A 24344-nucleotide genomic window follows, 5' to 3' on the forward strand; every position below is an offset into this window, starting at 1 on the left:
TTTAGTAACTTTTCTAAACTACTTTTGTAAACTCAGTATTCTTTGTTGTACATGGCCACTGAAGTATCTTTTTCACTAGCTTAATGGTTAACTAATTATTGGATAGATATTTTCTTTTCTTTTTATTATTATTATTATACTTTAAGTTTTAGGGTACATGTGCACATTGTGCAGGTTAGTTACATATGTATACATGTGCCATGCTGGTGCACTGCACCTACTAACTCATCATCTAGCATTAGGTGTATCTCCCAGTGCTATCCCTTCCCCCTCTCCCCACCCCACAACAGTCCCCAGAGTGTGATATTCCCCTTCCTGTGTCCATGTGTTCTCATTGTTCAATTCCCACCTATGAGTGAGAATATGCGGTGTTTGGTTTTTTGTTCTTGCGATAGTTTACTGAGAATGATGATTTCCAATTTCATCCATGTCCCTACAAAGGACGTGAACTCATCATTTTTTATGGCTGCATAGTATTCCATGGTGTATATGTGCCACATTTTCTTAATCCAGTCTATCATTGTTGGACATTTGGATTGGTTCCAAGACTTTGCTATTGTGAATAGTGCCGCAATAATCATACGTGTGCATGTGTCTTTATAGCAGCATGATTTATAGTCCTTTGGGTATATACCCAGTAATGGGATGGCTGGGTCAAATGGTATTTCTAGTTCTAGATCCCTGAGGAATCGCCACACTGACTTCCACAATGGTTGAACTAGTTTACAGTCCCACCAACAGTGTAAAAGTGTTCCTGTTCCTCCACATCCTCTCCAGCACCTGTTGTTTCCTGACTTTTTAATGATTGCCATTCTAACTGGTGTGAGATGGTATCTCATTGTTATTTTGATTTGCATTTCTCTGATGGCCAGTGATGATGAGCATTTTTTCATGTGTTTTTTGGCTGCATAAATGTCTTCTCTTGAGAAGTGTCTGTTCATATCCTTTGCCCACTTTTTGATGGGGTTCTTTGTTTTTTTCTGGTAAATTTGTTTAAGTTCATTGTAGATTCTGGATATTAGCCCTTTGTCAGATGAGTAGCTTGCGAAAATTTTCTCCCATTTTGTAGGTTGCCTGTTCACTCTGATGGTAGTTTCTTTTGCTGTACAGAAGCTCTTTAGTTTAATTAGATCCCATTTGTCAATTTTGTCTTTTGTTGCCATTGCTTTTGGTGTTTTAGACATGAAGTCCTTGCCCATGCCTATGTCCTGAATGGTAATGCCTAGGTTTTCTTCTAGGGTTTTTATGGTTTTAGGTCTAACATTTAAGTCTTTAATCCATCTTAAATTGATTTTTGTATAAGGTGTAAGGAAGGGATCCAGTTTCAGCTTTCTACATATGGCTAGCCAGTTTTCCCAGCACCATTTATTAAATAGGGAATCCTTTCCCCATTGCTTGTTTTTGTCAGGTTTGTCAAAGATCAGATAGTTGTAGATATGCGGCGTTATTTCTGAGGGCTCTGTTCTGTTCCATTGATCTATATCTCTGTTTTGGTACCAGTACCATGCTGTTTTGGTTACTGTAGCCTTGTAGTATAGTTTGAAGTCAGGTAGTGTGATGCCTCCAGCTTTGTTCTTTTGGCTTAGGATTGACTTGGCGATGCGGGCTCTTTTTTGGTTCCATATGAACTTTAAAATAGTTTTTTCCAATTCTGTGAAGAAAGGCATTGGTAGCTTGATGGGGATGGCATTGAATCTGTAAATTACCTTGGGCAGTATGGCCATTTTCACGATATTGATTCTTCCTACCCATGAGCATGGAATGTTCTTCCATTTGTTTGTATCCTCTTTTATTTCCTTGAGCAGTGGTTTGTAGTTCTCCTTGAAGAGGTCCTTCACATCCCTTGTAAGGTGGATTCCTAGGTATTTTATTCTCTTTGAAGCAATTGTGAATGGGAGTTCACTCATGATTTGGCTCTCTGTTTGTCTGTTGTTGGTGTATAAGAATGCTTGTGATTTTTGTACATTGATTTTGTATCCTGAGACTTTGCTGAAGTTGCTTATCAGCTTAAGGACATTTTGGGCTGAGACAATGGGGTTTTCTAGATATACAATCACGTCATCTGCAAACAGGGACAATTTGACTTCCTCTTTTCCTAATTGAATACCCTTTATTTCCTTCTCCTGCCTAATTGCCCTGGCCAGAACTTCCAACACTATGTTGAATAGGAGTGGTGAGAGAGGGCATCCCTGTCTTGTGCCAGTTTTCAAAGGGAATGCTTCCAGTTTTTGCCCATTCAGTATGATATTGGCTGTGGGTTTGTCATAGATAGCTCTTATTATTTTGAAATATGTCACATCAATACCTAATTTATTGAGAGTTTTTAGCATGAAGGGTTGTTGAATTTTGTCAAAGGCCTTTTCTGCATCTATTGAGATAATCATGTGGTTTTTGTCTTTGGCTCTGTTTATATGCTGGATTACATTTACTGATTTGAGTATATTGAACCAGCCTTGCATCCCAGGGATGAAGCCCACTTGATCATGGTGGATAAGCTTTTTGATGTGCTGCTGGATTCGTTTTGCCAGTATTTTATTGAGGATTTTTGCATCAATGTTCATCAAGGATATTGGTCTAAAATTCTCTTTTTTGGTTGTCTCTCTGCCAGGCTTTGGTATCAGAATGATGCTGGCCTCATAAAATGAGTTAGGGAGGATTCCCTCTTTTTCTATTGATTGGAACAATTTCAGAAGGAATCCTACCAGTTCCTTCTTGTACCTCTGGTAGAATTCGGCTGTGAATCCATCTGGTCCTGGACTCTTTTTGGTTGGTAAGCTATTGATTATTGCCACAATTTCAGCTCCTGTTATTGGTCTATTCAGAGATTCAACTTCTTCCTGGTTTAGTCTTGGGAGAGTGTATGTGTCCAGGAATTTATCCATTTCTTCTAGATTTTCTAGTTTATTTGGGTAGAGGTGTTTGCAGTATTCTCTGATGGTAGTTTGTATTTCTGTGGGATCGGTGGTGATATCCCCTTTATCATTTTTTATTGTGTCCATTTGATTCTTCTCTCTTTTTTTCTTTATTAGTCTTGCTAGCGGTCTATCAATTTTGTTGATCCTCTCAAAAAACCAGCTCCTGGATTCATTAATTTTTTGAAGTGTTTTTTGTGTCTCTATTTCCTTCAGTTCTGCTCTGATTTTAGTTATTTCTTGCCTTCTGCTAGCTTTTGAATGTGTTTGCTCTTGCTTTTCTAGTTCTTGTAATTGTGATGTTAGGGTGTCAATTTTGGATCTTTCCTACTTTCTCTTGTGGGCATTTAGTGCTATAAATTTCCCTCTACACACTGCTTTGAATGCGTCCCAGAGATTCTGGTATGTTGTGTCTTTGTTCTCGCTGGTTTCAAAGAACATCTTTATTTCTGCCTTCATTTTGTTATGTACCCAGTAGTCATTCAGGAGCAGGTTGTTCAGTTTCCATGTAGTTGAGCGGCTTTGAGTGAGATTCTTAATCCTGAGTTCTAGTTTGATTGCACTGTGGTCTGAGAGATAGTTTGTTATAATTTCTGTTCTTTTACATTTGCTGAGGAGAGCTTTACTTCCAAGTATGTGGTCAATTTTGGAATAGGTGTGGTGTGGTGCTGAAAAAAATGTATATTCTGTTGATTTGGGGTGGAGAGTTCTGTAGATGTCTATTAGGTCTGCTTGGTGCAGAGCTGAGTTCAATTCCTGGGTAACCTTGTTGACTTTCTGTCTCGTTGATCTGTCTAATGTTGACAGTTGGGTGTTAAAGTCTCCCATTATTAATGTGTGGGAGTCTAAGTCTCTTTGTAGGTCACTCAGGACTTGCTTTATGAATCTGGGTGCTCCTGTGTTGGGTGCATATATATTTAGGATAGTTAGTTCTTCTTGTTGAATTGATCCCTTTACCATTATGTAATGGCCTTCTTTGTCTCTTTTGATCTTTGTTGGTTTAAAGTCTGTTTTATCAGAGACTAGGATTGCAACCCCTGCCTTTTTTTGTTTTCCATTTGCTTGTTAGATCTTCCTCCATCCTTTTAGTTTGAGCGTATGTGTGTCTCTGCACATGAGATGGGTTTCCTGAATACAGCACACTGATGGGTCTTGACTCTTTATCCAATTTGCCAGTCTGTGTCTTTTAATTGGAGCATTTAGTCCATTGACATTTAAAGTTAATATTGTTATGTGTGAATTTGATCCTGTCATGATGATGTTAGCTGGTTATTTTGCTCGTTAGTTGATGCAGTTTCTTCCTCGTCTCCATGGTCTTTACATTTTGGCATGATTTTGCAGCAGCTGGTACCGGTTGTTCCTTTCCATGTTTAGCGCTTCCTTCAGGAGATCTTTTAGGGCAGGCCTGGTGGTGACAAAATCTCTCAGCATTTGCTTGTCTGTAAAGTATTTTATTTCTCCTTCACTTATGAAGCTTAGTTTGGCTGGATATGAAATTCTGGGTTGAAAATTCTTTTCTTTAAGAATGTTGAATATTGGCCCCCACTCTCTTCTGGCTTGTAGGGTTTCTGCCGAGAGATCCACTGTTAGTCTGATGGGCTTCCCTTTGAGGGTAACCCGACCTTTCTCTCTGGCTGCCCTTAACATTTTTTCCTTCATTTCAACTTTGGTGAATCTGACAATTATGTGTCTTGGAGTTGCTCTTCTGGAGGAGTATCTTTGTGGCGTTCTCTGTAGTTCTTGAATCTGAACGTTGGCCTGCCTTGCTAGATTGGGGAAGTTCTCCTGGATAATATCCTGCAGAGTGTTTTCCAACTTGGTTCCATTCTCCCCGTCACTTTCAGGTACACCAATCAGACGTAGATTTGGTCTTTTCACATAGTCCCATATTTCTTGGAGGCTTTGCTCATTTCTTTTTATTCTTTTTTCTCTAAACTTCCCTTCTCTCTTCATTTCATTCATTTCATCTTCCATTGCTGATACCCTTTCTTCCAGTTGATCACATCGGCTCCTGAGGTTTCTGCATTCTTCACGTAGTTCTCGAGCCTTGGTTTTCAGCTCCATCAGCTTCTTTAAGCACTTCTCTGTATTCGTTATTCTAGTTATACATTCTTCTAAATTTTTTTCAAAGTTTTCAACTTCTTTGCCTTTGGTTTGAATGTCCTCCCGTAGCTCAGAGTAATTTGATCGTCTGAAGCCTTCTTCTCTCAGCTCGTCAAAGTCGTTCTCCGTCCAGCTTTGTTCGGTTGCTGGTGAGGAACTGCATTCCTTTGGAGGAGGAGAGGCGCTCTGCTTTTTAGAGTTTCCAGTTTTTCTGTTCTGTTTTTTCCCCATCTTTGTGGTTTTATCTACTTTTGGTCTTTGATGATGGTGATGTACAGATGGGTTTTTGGTGTGGATGTCCTTTCTGTTTGTTAGTTTTCCTTCTAACAGACAGGACCCTCAGCTGCAGGTCTGTTGGAGTACCCTGCCATGTGAGGTGTCAGTGTGCCCCTGCTGGGGGGTGCCTCCCAGTTAGGCTGCTCGGGGTCAGGGGTCAGGGACCCACTTGAGGAGGCAGTCTGCCCGTTCTCAGATCTCCAGCTGCGTGCTGGGAGAACCACTGCTCTCTTCAAAGCTGTCAGACAGGGACATTTAAGTCTGCAGAGGTTACTGCTGACTTTTTGTTTGTCTGTGCTCTGCCCCCAGAGGTGGAGCCTACAGAGGCAGGCAGGCCTCCTTGAGCTGTGGTGGGCTCCACCCAGTTCGAGCTTCCCTGCTGCTTTGTTTACCTAAGCAAGCCTGGGCAGTGGCGGTCACCACTCCCCCAGCCTCGCTGCCGCCTTGCAGTTTGATCTCAGACTGCTGTGCTAGCAATCAGCGAGACTCCGTGGGCGTAGGACCCTCCGAGCCAGGTGCGGGATATCATCTTGTGGTGCACCGTTTTTTAAACCCGTCGGAAAAGCGCAGTATTCGGGTAGGAGTGACCCGATTTTCCAGGTGCCGTCCGTCACCCCTTTCTTTGACTAGGAAAGGGAACTCCCTGATCCCTTGCGCTTCCCGAGTGCGGCAATGCCTCGCCCTGCTTCGGCTCGCGCACGGTGCACGCACCCACTGACCTGCGCCCACTGTCTGGCACTCCCTAGTGAGATGTACCTGGTACCTCAGATGGAAATGCAGAAATCACCCGTCTTCTGAGTTGCTCACGCTGGGAGCTGTAGACCAGGGCTGTTCCTATTCGGCCATGTTGGCTCCTCCCCTGGATAGATATTTTCTGAAATGCCGGGAACCAAAACAAACACAAAGAATCTTCCAGTCTTTACAGAGGGGCTCTGTGTGTTTTAGAGCATGTCTTTGACAATTAGTATTGTGTTTCACAACTCTTTGTTAGCTTTCAATCTGCTTGTGCAGAGACTCAAAGCCAGCAGAGGTGACAGCTTAGGGCTTTTTCAGGAATTTCTTGGGAATGTGAACAGCTCTGGTCATGCATGTGGCTCTAGATTATGATGGGTATGGGAGTTTAGAGAAAAAAGGTCGTTGGTCACAGGCTGTAGGGAAAGGGAAGGTTTCATTAAACTATTGAAGTAAACTTCAAGAATAAAGATACTTCAATGTGACTTAGAGAACTGTGGCTTTGTAGCTTAATTTAACAATTCAATAAAAGTAACATTTTTCTAATACAGACTATACTCAAGGCATTGGAACTATAAAAGATGAAACTCTAAACCCCCAGCCTTAATGAATTCAAACAGTTGTGGGTTTTTGTGCGGGTATGTCTACAATGCAAAATATTATGTTGTGGGTTTATATAAAGTTCTACAGAAAAATATGACAAGTAATTAAAATCTGTCTGGAAAATCAAGGACAAATTTGAAAAAAAAAAACACACAGAGAGGAAATGGTTTTCAAGCTGGACTTTAAGGATGAGGTAGTAGTGGTTGGTTTTACTACACTTACCCTGCTGGGTTGACCCAGCCCTCCTGGGCATTGGTAAGAACATGCCAACAGGATCTCTCTTATTTCTATTCTCATGCCAGAAAGAAGAGCAAGCATTTTCTTTCCTGGTGTATAGTACCTTTTTTGCAGAAGAGGCAAGACAATGTGGATGTGCAGCTACATGATTTATTGCCTGTACTAACTTGACAAGAGCTAGAGGAAGAATGAAAATATCTTGAGTACTCAAGAAATTTTTGGATTTACATATTAAGCAAATGTGTGACTCTGTTTTTGTTTGCTGTCTTTACTCCATCTAGCTTCCTGTCTTAAGTCTTTCTTCAGTCAGAATTAGAGTATCACAAATATGATTAAGGCCATACTTGTTCAAGTTCTTCATTATTTTTATAGCATTAAAAGATAGGAAGGGATTTGGTGTCCCAGACAACCTTATTTGGCACCTGCATAATCCTTCCTTGATGGTAGCACTTAATTATCTTAAAGCCGGTTGGTTTCTTTCCAAGTGCATTGCAAACCATATTGTTAATCTTGTAAATGCCAGTTGGGGTTAAGCTGACTTGACTCTTTTTTCACTGTCCTTGTACTTTGGGGTCAGCTTATTTGGCAAGGTTGGTATTTCTTTGCTTATGTCTATTTCTAATGCACTATTAGATGACTTTTAAAAAAAAAATTACATCCCATCAGCAATTCTTCAGGAGCATAGGTTTGCAGAATAGCAATCCAGGTAGAAAGATAAGCAAAGGTTCTGAGTTTAGAAATTCCTATTCACTGAACATGAGGTTTCCAGGAACTGGAGATCAAAGTGGGAAATTAGGGAATAGTCAAATTGTACTTGAAGCCAAAGTATTTGGACTTTATTCTGTAGAATAAAAGGAATAGTGACTGATCTGCAAATCATAAATCGTTCTGTTAGCATAATAGAGGATGATTACAAGGAGGCAAATCGCAATAGTGTTAGGGACACTAGTATTAAGGAGGTTATTAAAATAGTCCCCAGAGATTAATCCATCTGTACTTATAATCTAATATATAGGAATTTTTTAAGTAGTTGAAATTGGACAGAAAAGAAAGTGGTATAGGAAAGTAAATAAATGTTTCTCAAAGTTTAAATCAACATTTATTATTTATAATCATTAATATGACTAAAATTGTCTTGACGTTTAAACGTAAAGCTTATATTCTTCATATATTTTACCAGAATTAAAATGTCAACACAAAAATATATTTTCGCTGATGCACCATTTTACTTTTATATATTTCTAATTTACAAATTGTAGGCTACAAACTTTTGCTCTCAGTTTTTCCTCCATGATTATTGCTGCCTTTTCTTCCCCAGAAAATGAAAAAGTCAAGAAATCAGTTATTAAATTGTTTACAAAGTTTCAGAAATTAAATTTTATTCTAGTACTTTCTCCCATCTTGCATCATCTTGCTTTCTGACTGCAACACTTTTTATTTTTCTCACAACTTTCATTTGAGAAACCAAAAGCCCTCTGAAGAATAATAAATGGCACCCTGCTCTCCCTACTCTACTGGCCATCTTGTGTTCAAATTAACAGTGGTTACATTTATCTACATCTCATGGCAGAATTTACTGTGGTTATTTTATAGATTACATTTTCTATAACACCATTTATACCCAGAATATGTGATTAATACTGTATCTATAATTACTCATGAGATTCCTGAGAGGATTGTGAATGAATTACATTTGAAGAAATTAAAATTAAAATTAAACCTGAGGATGAGATGCTCCTTATCACCAGAGTTTACAAATACATTTTGTAAAATTAATGTTTCATCAGCTTAATGCTTACTCAGGAAAATACCAAAAAATATTTTTAACAAACCTAGATGAGGGATCATTATGATTCTTATTTAATAAGGTTCTCATCTTAACACATGAAACTATGTTATCTCATTCTGAATTTTTTCCTATTATATTTTAATAGATTGGTGGCTCTTCAAAGTACAACTACTTTGCTCAGAAAAAGCCCACAGGGTGTGCTAGTATCTACTATATATATATAAAGTGATGTCAGAAATCAGTAGGAAAAAATTATTGTTCAATAAGTCAATTATTGAAGAATTGATTGTGTATTTAGGAAAGAGCATTATCTAAATACATACCTCACAAGATTCATGAAAATTTATGGATTTGTTAGGGAGTAGAAGAAAAAGAAGAACCTCAGTGTTTTAAAACTGTAATGAAAAAGCAGTGACTTCTTATTACAGTTTTAAAATGGTGGCAAACTTTCCAAGTTTAGAACCAGTGGAGGACATCATAGAGGAAAGCATAAACAGATTTAACTATATTAATATAATTAATAGCTTCAGTTTGCTATCAAAAATCAAAATAAAACAATAAACCTCACACCTTGCACAGCATTATTTTTAATAGGAGGAAGATAAAATATAAACCTAAATAGCCAATAATAGAGTACAAATTAAAGAAATTATTATCCACCCAGTTGATGGAATATTACAGACATGAAAAGTAATATTTACAAAGAATTCATAATGATAAAAAAGGTCAAATGTTTTAATATGAAAAATAAAGCTGGAAAGAAAATTCTCTACACCAAATGAATGCAAATATGATAAATTACTTCTGATATATATATATATATATATATATTTTGAAACACAGTCTTGCTCTGTTGCCCAGGCTGGAATACAGTGGCGCTATCTCAGCTCACTAAAACCTCTGCCTCCTGGGTTCAAATAATTCTTATGCCTCAGCCTCCCTAGTAGCTGGGACTACAGGTGTGTGTTACCAAGCCTGGTGATATGGTATGGCTCTGTGTCCCCACCCAAGTCTCATCTTGAATTGTGTTCACCTAATTCCCATGTGTTGTGGGAGGGACCTGGTGAGAGATCATTGAATCTTGAGGCAGTTTCTCCCATACTGTTCTCGTGGTAGTGAATAAGTCTCACAAGATCTGATGGTTTTATAAGGGGAAACCCCTTTTGCTTGGTTCTCATTTTCTCTTTTGCGCCAGCATGTAAGAAGTGCCTTTCACCTTCCAACATGATTGTGAGGCCTCCCTAGCCACCTGGAACTATAAGCCCATTAAACCTCTTTCTTTTGTAAATTTCCCAGTCTCAGGTAACTTTATAAGCTGCATGAAAATGGACTAGTACAGTAAATTGGTACTGGGATGGGGTGCTGCTGAAAAGATACCCGAAAATGTGGAAGCAACATTGGAACTGGGTAACAGACAGAGGTTGGAACAGTTTGGAGGGCTCAGAAGAAGACAGGAAAATGTGGGACAGTGTGGAACTCCCTAGAGATTTCTTTAATAGCTTTGACCAAAATCTGATAATGATATGGACAATGAAATCCAGGCTGAGGTGGTCTCAGATGGAGATGAGGAACTTGTTGGGAACTGAAGCAAAGGTGACTCATGTTATGTTTTGGCAAAGAGACTGAAGGCATTTTGCTCCTGCCCTAGAGAGTTGTGAAACTTTGAACTTGAGAGAGATGATTTAGGGTATCTGGCAGAAGAAATTTCTAAGCAGCAAAGCATTCAAAAAGTGACTTGGGTTCTGTTAAAGGCGCTCAGTTTTAAAACAGAAATAGAGCATGAAAGTTTGGAAAATTTGCACCCTATGTGATAGAAAAGAAAATCATATTTTCTGAGGAGAAACTCGAGATGGCTGCAGAAATGTGCATAAGTATCGAGAAGTGGAATGTTAATCACCAAGACAATGGGGGAAAATATCTCCAGAGCATGTCAGAGACCTTTGTGGCAGCCCATCGCATCACAGGCCTGGAAGCTTAAGGTGAAAAAATGGTTTTGTGGGCCAGGCCCAGGGTCCCTCTGCTGTGTGCAGTCTAGAGACTTGATGCCCTGCATCCCAACCACTCCAGCCATTGCTAAAATGGGCCAAGGTACATCTTAGGCCATGGCTTAAGAGGGTGCAAGCCCCCAGACTTGGCAGCCTACACGTGAAGTTGAGCCTACAGGTGCACAGAAGTCAAAAATTGAGACTTGGAAGTCTCTGCCTAGATTTCAGATGTATAGAAACACCTGGATGTCCAGATAGACATTTGCTGTAGGAGTGGGGCCCGCATGGAGAACCTCTGCTAGGGCAGTGCAGAAGGCAAATATGTGGTGAGTGCCCCCACACAGAGTCCCCACTGGGGCACTGCCCAGTGTAGCTGTGAGAAGAAAGCCACCGTCCTCCAGACCCCAGAATTGTAGATCCACTGACAGCTTATACTGTGTGCCTGGAAAAGCCGCAGACACTCAACACCAGCCTGTGGAAGCAGCCAGGAGGGAGGCTATACCCTGCAAAGCCACAGGGGTGGAACTGCCCAAGACCATTGAACCCCACCTCTTGCATTGATGTGACCTGGATGTGAGACATGGAGTCAAAGGAGATCATTTTGGAGCTTTAAGATTTGACTGCCCTACTGGATTTCAGAATTGCATGGGGCCTGTAGCCCCTTTGTTTTGGCCAATTCCTCCCATTTGTATTTACCCAATGTCATACCCCCATTGTATCTAGGAAGTAACTAGCTTGCTTTTGATTTTACAGGCTCATAGGTGGAAGTGACTTGCCTTCTCTCAGATGAGACTTTGGACTGTGGACTTTTGAGTTAATGCTGAAATGATCCACTTTTTTGTTTGTTTTTTCCTTTTCCCCCATTAGGTCATGACTTCCTTGCTTTTACATTGCTTCAGTCATCTTATCATTTCTTGTCGTTTCTTACTGAATGTTTTTACCTCAGTTTTTTAGTATTTATTTACCCAATTTAATGGGACCATAAGTGGTGAAATTCAGATAATTTTATTTATTTCAAATTTGAAGTTAGACAAGAATTCTTAAAGCAATCACCTTGGCATTTTATCTCCCTTACCTACACACACACACACACACACACACACACACACACACACAGTCACAAACATGCTTTAAATTTTGTTTTCATTTTTCTCCTTTTCTGAGCTTCCCCTTGTGATGTCTGGCCTTTCTCTGTGTTATGATAGATCTGTTCCCTTTGCACATCCACGTTCATAGAATTATTCATAATAATGAAGAGCTGCAGAGAAGCAACCCAATTGTTCATGGATGGATGAATGAATAAACAAAATGCAGTATATGCATATAATTAAAGGTTATTTAGCCTTAAAAGGAAGGAAATTCTGGCATATGCTCCAACAGGAATGAACCTTTAAGACATTGTGCTAAGTGATATAAGCCAGTTACAGAATGACAAATACTGTATGATTCTGTTTCTATGAGATATCTAAACTAGTCAAATTCATAGAAACAGAAAGTAGAATGGTGATTGCCAGGGGCTGGGGGGAGTAGGAAGGGTAAGAGAGTTGGGTATAGAGTCTCAGATTCACAAGATGAAAAGTTATGGAGATCTGTTTCACAACAATGTGGACGTACTTAATACTACTGAACTATGCATTCAAAAATGGTTAAGATGGCAAACTTTTAATGTAGTTTTTAGCCCAATAAAAATTTTTAAAAAGAGATTTCTGGCTGTTGACACAGATGTATTGGTTTATATGTGACTTCCTATTTGAGCCTAATGGTGAGGGGAGGGGTTAGTTTTGATAGCTGACAATATATAACCTTTGCTTTAAACAAGAGCTTTCCTAACTCTGTCTCCCACAATGCTTTGGGTGTATCTTCAGTAGATCACTCAGCAGATCACTCAGCCCACTGTATCTATAACTCTCTGCCACTCCCACCTGATTGTGGGTGCCCAGCAGACAGTGATTGTGCTTTACTTAATTCTATATCCCAGAAGGCTGGGTATGTAGCAGGTGCTCAATAAATATTGGAATGATATTTAAGTAATTGAAATTAGTTATTGTGGTAATTACAATTAATCACAGTGATTGAATGAGCACTGGCTCCAGCATTAGGGGATTAGTCTCATTTGTAACACTCTCTGGCCTCCTTGGATACCAGTTTACCTGATCTGTGCAGATGAAAGTTTGGACTAATCATTCTCTAAACTCTCTCCTAATTCTCAAATCTATTATTGTACATCATTGGCTCCAACAGAACATCATGAGAAGGAAAAGTAATGATCCAGCCACAAATTTGAATATTCCCCTTTGGAATCTAAGCTTAGAAGAACTAGAGTAGCTTTGGCCCCAAAAAAAATTCCTTAGATGGGCAGTAAAACAAAATCCAAAGAGAGACACTAATGCAGGATTTTCTAAACCATTCTGCATGACTTTTTTTGGAGAGAGAGGGATGATCATCTTCTCCAGGTACTTAAGAAAACATTGACTTTGCGTTCTGTAAAACTGTTTAGTGGTCTCTTGGAAAACCTCATTTCTCCATCTCTTATTTTTTCAATTCCAAATTACCTTGGGGATAAACTGGAAAGAGAAGACTATTCTGCTATGAAAATATCATTTTCTTACTTTTCTTCTTCTTTAAGAAAGACCTGTAGGGATACAATAATGAGTTTGCAAAGCTAGGGGGCCTCATGACATGAGACAATTATATTAATTACTTTTCTTAAAAGTATATCTAGGACTTTACACCACATTCTAGAAACAAAGTACTTTCTCCTTATCTAAACTCCAAGTCGTAGGCAGAGATGTATGCAGAGATTTCAGTCCCTTGAGTCTCCAGGGTGTTGGAAAGTGTCTGAAATCTCTTTAAAGAGCATATTAACATGTATCCAAAAACTTAGACTGTAATACTATTTAACTCCTCTATTTTTCCATTATGGTCTGTCAGCAGGAATATGTTGCCCTATTGTACATGACAAGTGAAAACGCTGGTAACATTGTTTTTCATAGACAGAAAAAATACCAAAGAAGCAATTTCTTAGCTAAAATGTCACCTGTTAGATGTATAGGGCTCACTGTATTTTGTTGCCCTGGTAACGGATGGTGTAAAATGACTCCTTTGCACCGCTCCATCAGAGTGATTGCATCCTGTTTTTTCCATCATTTTACAAGAGGCTGTTTTCATTCTCCCTTCCTGACCATATTAAGTGTAAAGAGATTGAATTACAGTGCTGTACCCTCTCCATCCGATGTGGATTTAAGAGTTGATATTGATGTACTGAGAACTGCGTGCTTCTTCAAGAAAAAAAAAGCTACAAATTATAATGAATTTGACTTTTATGTATCGACCATTCTAGAGTTGAAGTAGGATTTCGGCACCCAAGGGATAGACATGGCCTGATCAGCATTTTTCACTCGAATGAATCCAATTGATAAAGCAATATACTCAGTGTCACTTTGCTTGATCTCCAGGTTTAACAATAGTCATGCTAAAAGTAGATACATTACTCTATACATTTTACCCATTAAAAAATGTGCAAGCCATAGCTTTCTACGGCTGCACTCTTTCCAACTTTTAACTGAGCAGGGCAAAAAGGAGGCCTATTCCAAAATTGTGCTGAGACCGTGCAAGTGTGGGCAATGTGTATTCAGGTATGTATTTATGACAACCAGGAGCCAGACAACACTTTACTTCCATGCCCACAACCACCGAATCGGAAAGCACTTCCTGTGAAAACTGGCTTATTGGGCTCTCTCTCAAATGAAAAATTACTCTCTGAAGTGACACGCTGCTTTATAATTATCAAACTGTTTCACTGTGTCACTACGAACAACTTAATGCCTCAAAAACCATTTGGTTGAAAATTTCATTTATCCCACATTTGAAATAGGAGAGTGATTTTCTTAAAGCAAGGGTTTTTGTTAATGTACTTTGGGTAATTTAATTTTTGACCATTGTTACATAGTACTTGTCATTCCATAACATTTTTTAAACTTAGAATTACACAGAGCAAACAAATGAAGGAATGTGAGGAAAAGAAACAAGCGTAGGAAGAGGACATTTCAAAAGAATGGGAAGTGCTCCCCTCCCCTGCTCTGGGAGGTTGAAACAGGGACAGTTGAGTGATCAATTTCATTAACATTTATATTTATGTCATAGGCAAAAATACCTGTAGTTCATTGCATTCCTTGAAAAGTAACCAGCTTTCACAGTTTTATATTTTTTAACAAAGTTTTGAAATCCTATTGCTTGGCCCCAATTTAGAGGCAAGAGATTCTGCCTGCATTGACAATTTGGGTAACTGTGTATTTAGACTTTTTAAATGACTTCAACCATGATGATAAATGACCATACCCCTTCACAGGGGAAACATTGTAAACATTTAAATAGCTAACTAATGACCTTTTTATTGTTTGATTATTCTTAATATGTGTACAACAGGAAACTGTGGTATTGATTTGCTCTTCTATTCTTATCTGGTAAGTTGGCTACGAAAGGTTCTTTGTCTTAAATTATTGTCCGCCTCCATCTCCCTCTCTTTGTTTCTCTGTTTCTTTTTCTCACTCTCTCTGTCTGCCTTTTATCTCTACTGCCTACCTTCTATTGCCTTCTGCTGTAATTTCTTAAGTAGCCTATATCCCAGAAGTTCACTCATATGACATAACCTGATCCCAAAAAGGTCATTCGAGAAAACCCAGCTCAGCTTCAAAACGCCCATTTTCATTGTTTTCTTGCTGTCACAGCACTTATGTCCCTCTGTGCCCATGAATTTCTGCCATGTAATTAGCATCCTAATGCAGTGATTCTTCACATGTGGCCCCTGGACCAGCAGCATCAGCATCAACTGGGAACTAGTTTGAGATGCAAATTATCAGGCCCACTCCAGATCTACAGAATCAGAAACTATAGAGATGGGGCACAGGGCTTTGTATGTCAACAAGTCCTCCAGGTGATTCTAATGCTTGTTAACATTTGAGACCCTCTGTTTGTTCACAATTAGCCCTTTCTGGTCATCAAACCCATACCATATCCACAGTTATGGATGAAATCAACTGATTTCAAGTGACACAGCTATGACAAGGGTCTTTAGTGGTCTGTGTGCCCCCTCCCAAGAGTTTATTGGTTTCTTATGAATCTTACAGAGTTTGAGGAGAAGAACACCTTTAAGTTCCTTTAATTGAGAGCAACCAAGCCATAAGTATAAAAAGAGTTGAGGGGAAGATACAATTAGAATTGTAGTTTCATGACTGGGCTGCTTCTCCTTGCTTACCATTAACTATATATGTTCAGTAACTCAGGCAAATGGGTTTTGTTTCCTCATTTGCAAATGGGAATAAAACCCTTCAAGTCACAGAGTCATCATGAGAGATCAGAGAATAACTGAGGATATGCTTTTTAAATTATAAAGAGAAATACAAATACAAGAAGATAGTATTAATCGCTTTTTATCTTTAAAGATAGCTTTAATTACAAAAGATCCAGAGAATGAACTACTACTGCTAATACCAAATGTCTTTTCTGCTCTGTATACTCCTGAAGGAAATCAAGGATTTTTAGTAAAGATTTTTTTTTTCATTTTTTTTTCTCTTTTCCTGTTTGGGCTCTGGAATTGCTGCATAAATAGCCTGGTGCATAATACCACCTGCTTGGAAGATGGCGTGACAGAGCAGCTCTCATTTTGTGCTCAATCACAGAACCAGTCCCTCACCCATATTTTAAGAAAGATAAGAGAGTTGCCAAGCATAAGTGCCTTGTAAATATATTTCCTTTGCAGGATTACAGGACATGGAGAAACTGAGAAACGTAGATAGTCCTTGCTGGGATGTGTCATATCTTCCTGGGCTAGGGATAATCAAGTGAGAAGTTTGGGATGATTAGGACAGGAGGCTAAGATCAAAGAATTGTACACATGTGGACGAGGATGCAAAACTCTACCTCCAACACACACCCTCCCTCCCTCTACGCCCATCAGAGACTGAAATATTGAGAGAAGCACTGTCTGGTAGAAAACAATGCAAGCTATACATATCATTTCAATTTTTCTCATGGCATCATTAAAATGTATTTTAAAATAGATGGGATTAACTTTAAGAATACATTCTATTTAATCCAGTATATCAAAAATAATGTCATTTCAACATGTAATCAATGTAAAACATTATTAGTAAACATTATTAGTGAAACATTGTACATTCTATTTTTCATACTAAGATTTTAAAAGCTGCTGTGTAGTTTATACTAACAGTGCACATCTGTTTGGACCAACCACATTCGAGCTCTCAGTAGCCACATGTGTTTAATGTGGCTACTGTCTTGGACAACAGAGGTTGAGAGAATCTTAATTTTAAAATGCAGATTGGTAAAACACAGACAGTCTTGCAGAGGAGTTGAAACCCCAGTAGAGCAAGTTTGAGCTGCTACTCATGCTTCTCTTGCGCCCTTCTTTTTACTTCCGTATTCTCTTCTTCCCCTGTCCCAACACACGCAGACACACAAACACACACCCACAGAGCTGGGCAGCACAATCCCATGGGAGAACTTCTCCCTTCACCTTTCAGATGCTGTGGCTTCTGTTGGTCTTGGCAGAGCGAGGCCTCCTTTGTGTCTTGTGAGCAGTAAATGGAAGGAGATGGTGTACGGCTTGGAGTCATGAATGTACTGTATTCATAGCAAATTGTGCTCCTGTTCTCTTCAAAAGCAAATGAAAGAAAGCCTCCTTTTTGCAGCCTTGGGGTTGTTTCTACTTACCATTTCTCTGTTCTTGGTAAGGCAGAAGAGGAAGAGAGAGAAGAAGAATGAGAAAAAGAGTTCTGAGGAATTATTAGACCACCTGCTCACATCATCCCTGACCTTTGGAGGAAGAGAAGATTTTGCTTAGAAAGGAAACTTAGTCCTTCAGCCTTCATAAATATAAATAACATTCATGGTTAGAAAAAATGAAATTCTCCATGCAAGCCTGGTAGAATTAAAAGGTGATTAAAACCAAATATCTTGGAACCACTCAAAACATTATGAACCTTTAAAAATGAGTGTGTGTTAATTTTACTAGAAAACATTTAAAAACACCTATGCCACCTAAATGATGGTCTTTTTTTGAGAAATACTTTGTTTTTGATTAGTGGAATCTCTTTGTAGACAGATGATAACCATCTTGGGTGAACTCTACATCCGCATTACATCTCCATACCCCTTTACCCTAACCTCACGCCCAGGGAACATCGCTCTAAATTTCCCTGACTGTTGACCCCATGTGGTCCTAATTCCTGCCACCCTCGCTTGCATGAGCACATGTGGCTGTCCTCATCAGGACAGCTTAGGCTAATTTAGCCCTGCTGATTGAATATAACTGGATAAAATTTTATGGCGCACTGTGATTGTAAATATGCCTCCTCTCATTCACAGTCTGGGAAGGCTGGAGGGCCATTACATCTTAATTGGGTAATTTCTTTTTTCAGATCTCCAAAGACAGGGTTGCCGTGTCAAAGTACCTCAGAGCAGGGTCTCTGGTGCCAGCTGGTGTTAAAATGTTGGCAGTTCTGAGAGGACCCAGGATCATATTCACAGACTGAATGTTTAGGATTTTTAAAACAATTTTCCTTAACTTGTTTTGAAACAAGAGATTTGGGTCCATTATACCAACCTGTTTGAAGAAGAACATATTTGGTTTAAAAATTCTTCTTTGTTTTCATTTTTTCCTCTTATTTTTTTCCTGTTTCGAGCCCACTGCACCTTTAGAAATTTCAACAAATTTTAAAGCCATGTGTTTCTATACCAAATGAATTTGTTCTAGTATATTTGCTGCTTAAAAAATGTGTTTCGATGTAGATGTGAAAACACACACACACAGACACACACACACACACACACACACACACACACACACAAATACACATATCTTAAACCTCAAAGGAAAGGGGTCAGTTCTTTGAGTCCATAAATTGCACCAATTAATAGTGTAATACGCTGACGCTGCCATTTTACAGAGGACCAATAAAACGAAAGGAAGCAACGAGATTTGTCTCAGAATAAAAGTGGGAATGTAAAAATGTAAAGGAAGTAATCTTTTCTCAAAGCATTATGAACCAAACCAAAACAGAAGAAAGGAACTGTTGTAAGGAGGAGAAGGAGGTAGGCGGCGGTTGGAAATAGCAGTGGGTGCCGTTTCCACCACTACAGAATCTGCGCAGCAAATTGCTGTGCTTTAAGGAGAAGTAGCAATCAGCACCAATTGAAATATCCCTGAATGCAGTTATAATGACGTTCCTCTTCTCTCTCTTGTGTCTGGCATGATAGGCCATCCTCAAAATGTGCACTATCATGCAGGGTACACTTTCTAAAGACAGGAAGACTCCTACATCTGATGCCAACACCAAAAGCCATCAGCATGTGTGAGCCATGTATACACGGCAGGCTTCATGGAAATGTGACCTGGGCAGTCACACAGGGGCCCGCACTTGGAAGAGCTCCATGCTTAATTAAGTGCTCTGACATTACCGTCTCAAAATTGAAACTTTTTTTTTTTTTTTTTTTTTTTAAATGGAGTCTCACTCTGTCACCCAGGCTGGAGTGCAGTGGTGCCATCTCGGCTCACTGCAACCTCCGCCTCCTCGGTTCAAGTGAATCTCCTGCCTCAGCATCCTGAGTAGCTGAGATTACAGGCGTGCGCCACTATGCCTGGCTAATTTTCGTATTTTCAGTAGAGATGGGGTTTTGCCATGTTGGGGCTGGTCTTGAACCACTGACCTCAGGTGATCCGCCTGCCTCAGCCTCCCAAATTGCTAGAATTACAGGTGTGAGCCCCTGCACCCAGCCTGAAATTCTTAATAATTTTGAACCAGGTGGTGTACATTTATTTGTTATCTTGCACTGGGCTCTACAAGTTTTGTTGCCAGTCCTAGATGTACAAAATGTACCTAGTGAGAGTGTGTACCATTGAAATCTATTTCCTTTGCAGCTTTCCCGACTAGGCAGCTCGTAGAGGGCAAAATAAAAACAACAAATAGAGCATTCTCACATGTTATGAGGATATCACTAACCCTGTCATTAGCTGGTTACCAAAAGAACTGTAGCAACTGTCAAAAAGCAGTCTGCAACCCTGGATCCCAGCTTTGCATGAAAGACCCACAAGGGCTGTTCTTGATTCATCTATTGATTGGGTTGAGTTGCACAGCACCCATGTCAAGTCACATCAAACATGACTTGATGTGACAAGACATAACATGTCCTAGTGGAAAACAGAAGGAGAATTGGAGGAAAGCATCTTTTGTTGAAAATGGCAAGGTAGATATGAGACAAACCTAGTAGAGCAGAGGTGATCATCATAAAATAATGCTGCTGAATTATAAATGATAGTTAGTGCTTCTCCAGCCCTTTTCACCCATGGCTATCAAGGAACCACAGACTCGATTAAGCTGTCTGGTAATTTTTTGCAGGGTCTCAATGCAGCATGCTCTGGTGGATGTGTCATGGGTAAGTCTTCCTCAGCCCATGGCGAGATGAGACCCGCTCCAGTAGATGTTTAAAAGAAATGGTACACGAAAGCTTTAAAAAGGATGCTAAGAAGATTATTATCAACGGCTAAAATATGCAGAAGGCAATCAGAACGTTCCTTTCCGATTTGTGAGGACAAATAATTAAACTGAGTTCTTTTTCAGAAAACTATTCCTGCTAATGGCTTGGAGCAGTAGATAGGTAGACAACCTGAACTCACTCTCTGTGCTCTGTGGATACTTGCAGCATGGAAGAGTGTTAGAAGCAGAGGTTCCAGAGTCTAAATACCTGGGTTCAAATCCCATCTCAACCTTTTCTGGACCTGAACTTGTGTAACTTTGGATGAGTGATTGAACTCTTCTGTATAACTCAGTTTTCATACATATGCACATAAGATAGGGATGATGATATAAGTATTTATAGAGTTGTTAAGATTCAACAGAAACAAATATATGTATCAAGCTCTTAGAAGAATGCCTGGCTCATAGTAAGCAATTAATAAAAGAATTTAATAGACTTTAGTTATTTTCTTTCCATACCACAGTTTCAGATATTAAACATTTATATTTTCTTTTTTTTTTTTTTTTTTTGTATTTTTAGTAAAGACGGGGTTTCACCGTGTTAGCAGGATGGTCTCGATCTCCTGACCTTGTGATCCACCCGCCTCGACCTCCCAAAGTGCTGGGATTACAGGCGTGAGCCACCGCACCCGGCCAACATTTATATTTTCGATCACAAAATCAAATGAGTGAACCCATGGTCAACATTTTTATTTTCATAAAGGCAAGGGTTAGAGAATGTCCTTTCCCTGCCAATTCTTTCTCTCTAGATGTCATATTGCTTAGGGTCTCTGACTTCTCTAGAAACTGTGCACCTTATCAAACCTTAGCAATTAGGAAGTCTAATACTATACTGGTAAACAAAGGTGATGAAATGCAAAATGATCCAATGGGCAGTGAATTGATTCAAATTTTTTGAATAGGTAACTGAGTTAATAATCTTCTCTTTTTATATTCAGGTTCATTCTGCCTATGATTAAAATGTGGGTGAAAATTTCTTTCAAGTTCACACAAATAATTTGATTAAAAGCTCTTCCTTCCCTTTTGTTTTTAACACACACACACACAAACACAGACACACACATACACACACCAGATCTCCAAATCTATGAAGTCAAAGAAACTCAGTTGTTTCCACAATGCAATAAAAAGTTGTACAAGAGGAGAAAATGGAGTTTTAAACTCATGTAAACCTTTGGAATGTTGTCTTCTTTATATTACCAATGACACCTCTAGAGCCTACAAGAAAAAAGAATTGCTTGGAAAGTAAATATCTTGGACAATGTAGCTAAGAGAATATTAAATGTTCTATTTTTAGCTTATCATGGTTGTGAAGAAATCCACCTTAATCTACTGGAAGGTGGCCTTAGTTTCCGACACTGAATTTCACATTTTGAAATTTATTGGCTCTCTGGCTTTCCCATGAAATTTAAAAGAAGTGAGAATGCTTTAAAATTTTTGAATGAATTTAAAAATTAAACCCTTCTAGCTTTTCTTGTCACATGAAATTAAATATAGAGGCAACTTGGGAAGGGTAGAAAGGCCACTTGTCATTGGGGTAAGACAGACTGCCCTACTTGCCCGCATGGACCTTCAGACGAGTAATTTAAAGGCTCCAAGCCTCCTTTCCTTCATCTAAAGATTAGAAAAACTCTCAGGGTTTTTGAGATCAGAAATAACACATATCATGCATAATACAAAGTGCACCTATCCTGAAGCCTGTAGTAGGCGTTCATTGAACCCTAAGTTGTTATCACTACTAGTTATTAATATTTCATCATCATTTTCTTCATTGTTGCTGTTATAGTTACACGCCCATACTCATCAATCTACAAAACCTTTGCAAATATAATACTATTTTCAGGGACTAGCAGTCTAGAATGGAATCAATATAATAAGTATATGCAATATATTAGAGGGCTAATTCTTTATCTGAAGTGTTTCCATTAGGAAAGAGAAGAGGAAGAAGCCATGAGCCCCCCCATCGTATGTGTTTCACTTAAGCTAAGTGCTAATGCACTGACATTGGCAGCAGGAGTGGTGGCCCTGCCAACCTTGTGGGGTTTCTAAAAGGGAGAGTTGGCATAAGGGGAATTCAGATCTAGAGAAGGATGCAAATAACTTTACAGCTAGCATTGTGGCTACTCCTGGGCATTTGGTTTATTTATAGTTCAGAACTGGTCTGAAAGGCATTAAGAAAATGACTTAATGGCACCTCCTCAGCCTGAAGCAGGTCTTGCTTCTTCACCTGGAGAGAGGTCTGGACAAAATCCCGGTTGGTCTAATAGCTAAGCCATGCCAAGGGAGTGTCATTAGGGATCAGGTCCTCACCAGGAAGCTGTTGCCCTGAATGGAAGCCTGTATTCCTTTGTTTGCTTTTACCTGTTCTTTTCTTTCTCTCACTGAGATGTTAGGCTGCCTGTGAACCCTGGGGGAAGCCAGGGCTTTGTGAGCCAACTTGTGCTCGAGCTATTGGGAGAGGATCCAGGGAAGTACCAACTGCAGGGACCAAAGGGTGGGGCTAGAACCTGTGAGGAAAGACTAGAAAAGAGGCTTAATTAGACACTCAGGAGGGGCTGAAGTAGTTGAGTAAAGATCTTCCAGTGCACCTAGTGGGATCACACAGAGAACAAAAAGCAATTCTGTGCTGTCTCTAAGGTAAACAGAGCAAGAGCACCTAAACTCCAGGCTAAAACCTCTAGGTCACCCCTTTGGGTTCACTGCCCTGCTGCGAATTCTCCTCCCTACACTCTTTCTGCTAACTTGTCTGCTTACATAGAAGTGAAAAAATGAAACCAAAGATCTCTTCTTGCTGGGCCTCTGAGAGATGATAAGATAAGGTTTGATGAAGGGCTGGCCTGGCTCTAGGCCCTTGGAAATCTCCAAAGCTCTCTTCTTTCAACACTAAAAGGGATTTCATTTTTATCATCTTCACAGCAATCTTTGCCTTTTTCACATCGAAAGTTGAACCACGTTAAAATCTGCAGATTAATGAGGTAATATAAAATGAGGTCACTCACTATTACATAAAGGGGCTAAGCTGCTTTAATACCAACTTTGACATGCACCTGTTTTACTAGTTTCCATCTGTGTTGGAGAAGCCAGAGTTGCCCAAGAGTTAGAACTCTCAGGGTCGACTTATGTGGTGCTATCTCTGTATCCTGAGCTGACCTCGATGGCCTCGATAGCAGGGAATACCATCTGCAGGAAGACTGAGTTATCCTGATGGCAGATGGCAGCACAAGTGGACTAGCTCAGGCAGTGCAGCTAGAGCAGGTCTCCGCTTGGCTTCTCCTAAATTGGAGGACAAAAAGAACGCCACTTTCAACTCCTATGCTCACTCACTTATCTAGATTTTTCCTGTATTCACTAAATGACACATTCTGTAGATCATGATGGGGATTCCCGAGTCCTTAGATAAACCAAGAGTGAAACTGTGGAGCCAGTAAAATTTATTTATAAATTTGTACCTTCCCATTCATTCCGACTATGTCTTTGGTCCTTTTCCACCATCTCTCAGTCCTGCCAGGTGAACATAAATAATCACACCGAGTTATGGGAGTTAGAAAGCCAATCTGTGAGAAAGACCACTCTGCTTAAGTATACCTTTAAAAGATAAATAAATGGATTTATCTAGTTAGACCTAATAGTATAATTGATCTAGTTTGGGTTCTTCATCTCCTGATCTGTTATTTTAGGGCCTGTCATGCCTCAGGTGTTAGAGATACAGGAACACAAAGATCAACAGAGAGGAAGTCCCTGGTTGTTTTAGAAATTTGAAAAAATATGTGTGGTACTATTACATCGTGTGAGTGGGAAGAAAATGGCCTTACTCAGGTCCATGGTGCTGAGAAGGGATAGTGGAAGATTAGGTCACAGAATTATCTATTGAGGATGTTGCCTGCCATGCTGGGAAGTTTGCACCTTGTGCTATAGCCATTAGGGAAACAACAGAAAACTTACAGGCATCAGGCATGGTGGTTCATTCCTGTAATCCCAGTGCTTTGGAAGGCTGAGGCAAGATAATCATCTGAGGCCAGGAGTTTGAGGCCAGTCTGAGCAACATAGTGAGATGCTCATCTCTACAAAAAATAAGTTAGATATGATGGTGCACACCTGAAGTCCTGGCTCCCCAGGATGCTGACACAGGAAGAGCCCTTGAGCCCAGGAATTT

This window comes from Pan paniscus, chromosome 11, assembly GCF_029289425.2.
Source record: "Pan paniscus chromosome 11, NHGRI_mPanPan1-v2.0_pri, whole genome shotgun sequence".
In the NCBI taxonomy this organism is placed as follows: domain Eukaryota; kingdom Metazoa; phylum Chordata; class Mammalia; order Primates; family Hominidae; genus Pan; species Pan paniscus.